The 6,000-nt window shown below is 42.4% G+C and overlaps 1 pseudogene; it reads left to right on the top strand.

Annotated features, from left to right (window-relative positions):
* Positions 1-472: 472 nt before the first annotated feature.
* The window catches only part of LOC109436220 (deleted in azoospermia-like), a 28,217-nt pseudogene continuing 22,689 nt past the window's right edge, over positions 473-6,000 (top strand).

The raw sequence follows: 6,000 nt of genomic DNA, 5'->3' as shown, positions 1-6,000 counted from the left end.
CAATCAAGGATCAACTACAATAGGAGGACACACACAACCTACACAAGGGACAAACCTGAAGCTCAGGAGACTGGAGAGACTGTACCACTGGCCCCCACAGGATACCTACTACATAAGGCCACTCTACTAAGACTGGGAGACATAGCAGCCCTATCTAATACATAGAATCAAACACAGAGAAGAAGTCAAAATGGGGAGGCAAAGAAACACGGCCCAAATGAAAGAACAGAACAAAGCTCCAGGAAAAGAACAAAACAAAACAGAAACAAGTAATCTATCAGATGCAGAGTTCAAAACACTGGTTCTAAGGATGCTCAATGATCTCAGTGAGAACTTCAACAAAGAAATAGGAAACATAAAAATGAAGATAGAAAACATAAAAAAGAACCAGTCAGAAATGAAGAATACAATAACTGAAATGAACAATATATTAGAGGTAATTAACACTAGATTAGATGAAGCAGAGGATTGAATGAGTGATTTGGAAGATAAATCTCCTGAAAATTCTGAGGCTCCAAATCCAACCACCTCCAGAGAGGCCAGCACCCAGTCCTCCACAGATGTGACCAGCCAAGGCTATTTTTCACCTGAACTCAGAATCATGCCAAACACAGTTTTTGTTGGTGGAATTTGGTATTAGGATGGATAGAACCAAAATTAGAAGTTTTTTCCCCCTATATTTGGCTCAGTAAAAGAAGTGAAGATAATCACAGATCGAACTGGTATGTCCAAAGGCTATGGATTTGTTTCCTCTTATAATGACATGATGTGCAAAAGACAGTAGAATCACAGATGAATTTCCATGGTAAAAAAACTGAAACTGAGCCCTGCAATCAGGAAACAAATTTATGCGCAGCCATGTCATTTTGTTTTTAATCCCCCGTGTGCCCCACAATTTTAGAGTGTCTGGAGCAATCCAAACATTGAAACTTATATGCAGCTTCCAACCATGATGGCTCCTATAACTCAGTCTATTCAGGCATATCCTCCTTATCCAAGTTCACCAGTTCAGGTCATCACTGGATATCAGCTGCCTGGATAAATTATCAGACGCCACCACAGTGGCTTGCTGGGGAACAAAGGAGCTATGTTATACCTCCAGCATATACAGCTCTTAAGTACCATTGTAATAAAATTGATTCAGAAGCTGAAGTTTTGTCACGTGAATACTCAGTTCCACCCTCTGGAAATGGGCCACAAAACAAATCTGTGGACTGAAGCGTACAGACGGTGGTATCTTATCTGTATAATCTGGAGAACAGACTGAGAAACTCTGTTGTTACTCAAGACGACTACTTCAAGGATAAAAGAGTGCATTATTTTAGAAGTCAGGCAGTACTTAAATCTGTGACCCTCTCTACAAACTTTCTAGTCTCATGGGAAGTTGTTGTTTTTGAATATAAAGGAGAGACTGAAAGTTTTTCACTATTACAGAAATTTAATTTTGAATATTGATAAATCACATTCAGATGATACAAGTTGTATTAAATTGCCTAGTTTTATTTTACAATGAAACTGTTTTTCATTAGACGTTTATTTAGAAACTGGTTCTGTGTCAAATATACAGTTGAAAGTAAAAAGTAATTGAGACTGAAAAGAATAACTTTATCTGTAAGGATTTTTTAAATTGAAATTGACATTTTAACAGTTTAAAAGCAAATGCTGACTTTCAAAAAACTGTATTAGAAAGCCCAGGATTTTGAAAGGTCAGAATTTTGATAGTTGAAATATAAGCCTTTCACTTCTCCAGCAAGTACCCATGAATAGCACAAGGGTGCTGCAGTTACTGGTCATGGCCCAGTAGCAAAGGTCCATTTGAGTAGCAAGGATCTAGACGAGGGAATCTGTTGTTGAAACAGCGGAGAAACAATTTCCATAGAGAGAAATCAAGGAATTGACTGCTTTGGCCTAAAGAAGACTGAGAGACAATTTGGTGACGTTCTTCAAAAGACAGTGTTTTAATTTTTTAAAAATTTTTAATGAGGCCAAACCATAGATAAATGGGCCAAGTTTGAAGCAGGTATAATTTAGGACAGGCTGCTTTCCTCTTGGCCTAGGTAATGAAATAATAAGAGGGAGCTTGTTCAAAGGATAAAATTTAGGATTTATCCTTAAAAATTTAGGATTAATCCTATGCCAGTTTAGGATTTCCAGAGAGGTTATCTTTTCTGTGCTATTCTCCTAGCATCTAGAGTCTCTGCTGCATTAAGTGTGAATGTGATACACTGGAGGGAAGGCAGGACAAGGGTAAGTGTGGAGTGAGTTTATAGAAAATGTTGGAGAAGTGATGGAATTATAAGTAACTACTGCGAAGGTGGCAGCCAAAGGAAGCCAGAATCAATAGCTGTGACTTTTCCAGGTCCTCACGGAACCAGACTGGGGTAGAGAGGGGCTGAAGTTCATGTCACAAATGTCATTCACCTCACTTGACTGTCAGCTGAACTTGGCAAAGGGAAAGCAGGAGCTGAAAGTCTCCAAATCCATTTAGCTTGTGATGTGTCCACAAGTAGAACAAACAATTGTGTCCAGGAACCACCCAGAGTTGGGTAAAGATAAGCCCTTTCTAGCCCCCACCTTCACCTAGGTCTCTGTATGCCATTGGGCAAAGCTTTACTAACTAAAAACTCTCTCTAAGAGGAAATCCACTGAGGAAAATGCCTATAACAATATATTTCACAGTTCTAAGAGAGACAATATGAATGGTAAAATTTTCCAGGCTCTGGAATCAGAGACTGGGTTTAAATGCAAACTCAGTATTTGGTAGTTGTGGGTCCTTGGGAAAGTTACTTTAACTCTCTGTGTTTTATTTTCTTCATCAACCAGCTATATTTCTTCTCTCCCACTTAGCCAGGATATGGGCAAAGGCCAGAGACAGCAGTTTGCTCATTTTTGAGCTCCAGTGGCATATATTTGATAAACTTAAGGTGTCTAACTGCCCATTTTAAGATTTAAGTTGGGAGCTCCAGACAATATGGGTCACTGGGATACTGGAGAGGGAGAAAATAATGTCTGTGTGCTTCTGGCAGTCGTGCTGGAAAGGCTTTGCAGAAGAGAGGTCATTCAGCCAAAGATGGCAGACTCATACATTTTAGAGGAGGTAGGTGACAACTGCAGGGATTCAAATGACGTCATCAGGCTTCAGTCCCCTTCTCTTCGCTCCTGGGCCCAGCTTGTCTCAGCATTGGCTCCATCTCCAGGTAAACTCCCCTCATTGTGACTAGATGGAGCCTTCAGGCAACTCTAGCTGAGTTTCCTTTCTTAATAATTCTATCAAAAGTCTTGGAATTGAGCCCTTTTGGGCTCTGCTGGTTTGTGAACCAGTACCTCTGGCCAGGGTCTGATCTTACTGGCCAGGCCAATGTCACATGCTCAGCCTAGAAACTGAATGGGGGTTGGGCCAACTCTACCTACTCTACATGGGCTGAGGTTGGGCGAAGGTTAGTGACCCCGAGGAAATGAGGGTGTTGGTACCAGAAGCAACAGGCATGTACTTTGCAGGTCGGAAGAGCTACAGACCCTCAGAGCATCCACCTCTGTGCCCTTGACTCCCTGACTCTTTCACATCCCCAGTCTCTTTACCACAGGAGATGGCTGCAGGTTGACGCCATGTACCTCATACCTTTCCACTGGCCCTCTGATTCCTAAGCTCAGCTCATAGGATTTAGCAAGGGACATGGAAATCTTTCAGGAACGACCAGAAAGAGTAAGTGATTCCACATATGGAACAGCTCAGCCCCTATTTAGCTTAACTTGAGTGTTTATAGCCAACATCTACTACATTGTTCAAAGAGAAAATACATTGTGAGTTCCACACAACTGTTCTATAAATGAGAGTTTAGAAGATAAGTATTCAGAAGCTAGGGATGCTCTGTTTCCGTCTGGACCAATACCCCATTGTCAATCTTCCCACTTCTGGTAAGATAAAAGCAGCTGGCCAGAAAAATCCATGAGACTCAACCTTGGCTTTGGTAGTTTAAATATTTTCATACTCGAACCACTTTTTCCAATTTTGTGACTCTTCACTCTCACCTCACTTTAAACTGTTCCTTCTTCCAACACCAACACCACAGGCTTCTCTTCCCACTCACTCCTGCCAAATGAGGCAGTACCCCTGCTAGGAAGAAGTAGTAAGGCTTACCTTTATCTTTAAGAGATGAGAGCCTCTGCTTTTCTAACAACCCTACACCCCCCACTGCCCCCATTAAAATCGTTGCCAGGTGGGTAGTAGAAGCAGGAGTGACAAAAAGAAGTGAGAAGCAGGTATTCACATGAAAAGGCAGCCAACAGGTAAATCACCTGAGATGAGGTAGGACTTCTCAGAAAACAGCAGTTGGGGCAATACTAAGGACAGAAAAGGTTCTTTAAGTAAAAGCCAGAGGAACCAACTTCAGTGTGAAGAGGGAGAAATGCAATTTATTAGAGGGATATGGGTGCCCATATAATAGGAATAAAATCTGATCAGACATGTCTCAGAAAGGACAGGAACTAAAATTGTTTTGAGACTGTTGAGGGTGAAGAAGGAACCATTTTCCGTCTTTGTAAGATTTATTCAAGCTTCAAGTTTCCAGGAGCCTTGTTGACCCACCCCTGAGAGCCCACTAGTACTAGATGCAATGGAGGGAAGCTGGTTCCCCAAAGGTAAGCTGAAGGGCTGGTAACAATAGGCAGGAAAAAAAACAGTGATCCTCCATTGCAGAGTTTATAACACTGTATTTGTGATTTTCCCATTTAGACTTTGGGCTTACCTTTCTGTGCTGTTTCTCTCTTCCTCAGTGACAACTGCAGAGATAAATATACTGAGTAATTCATTCAATAACAACATTCCACAAGCATTTTACTGAGTACCTATATCCAGTCCTCTGATGGTTACTGCACACACAAAGGAACAAATAAAACATCATGATGCCCACCAAGGTTTAGAAAGGGAAGGTGGGTGTGAAACTCATCAAGATCAATGCAGTATTGCTGGTGCTGTGGCAGAGCTACGTACAGGGAGAATGGGAGTCAGAGGAGGGATGGCCAGGTAATAGAGGCTTGAGAAAAGCATCCTCCAGGAGGTGACCCTGAGTTGACCCTGGAAAGGTGAGGTAGTGGTGGTTCAGAAGAGAGAGACACTTAGGTTGAGTGGCTTGCTGGGTGGCATTCTAAACAGACATGGAATAGTCAGAGCAGGAGCAAAGGTCCAAAGGCACCAAACATTCTGGGCTGTTGAAGTAGAGTAAGTTCTTGAAAGCTAATGATCAAGTTGTGTGTGGTGAGAGATAAAACTAGAGAGAAAATCACAGTCCAGGCCTGCTCACAGGCCTGCCTTTGGTGAGGAAGAGGGAGACACCTAGGATAACCCCCTGGATATGGCTTGGTAAAGTGTAGATCATGACACCATTCTAAAACCAGGATCTTCGTCAAAGAAGAGGAATAGGTTTGGGAGAGAAAAAGGTAACTTCAGTGTCAGGTATTAGATCTTGGAGGTCTGTGGGGTGCCCAAGAAGAGCTCTCCAGTAGGCCATTGAGTTTTAGCATCCCAGAGCTGAGAGTCATTAGCTTGTGGGAGATAGGTGTGAGGAGTGTGGGAAGTGAGACATGAAGATGGATGGCCTTAGGCCTAAGTGTTTAGGAACAGAGAAGAGAAGCCAGAGAGAAGCCTGAGAAGGAACTGTTAGGGAGGCAGGAAGATAACCTAGAGAGTATTGTCTGAGAAGCCCGCAGAGGATGTTATTTAAAGAAGGTGAAGTGCTGAACAATACCAGATGCCTCAGACAGACCCCCACAATGAGTCTTGAAAAAAGTCCATTAGATTTGACATTTATGAGGTCTGAATGAGGTTGACTGAAGCTAGAGAGTTTTCAGTAAACTCGTATGGCCAGAGGCCAGATTGGGGTGAGTCAAAGATAAGCCCTACGTTAAGCAGAGGGAGCCGTGACTATAGGAAGCTGACTCCTGACACACTTCTCCATGCCTGTGACCCTGTGCTTCTGGCACCAAGATGACCTGGAGCTCTAA

This window comes from Rhinolophus sinicus, linkage group LG13, assembly GCF_036562045.2.
Source record: "Rhinolophus sinicus isolate RSC01 linkage group LG13, ASM3656204v1, whole genome shotgun sequence".
In the NCBI taxonomy this organism is placed as follows: Eukaryota; Metazoa; Chordata; class Mammalia; order Chiroptera; family Rhinolophidae; genus Rhinolophus; species Rhinolophus sinicus.
This window is presented reverse-complemented; position numbering and strand designations above follow the sequence as displayed.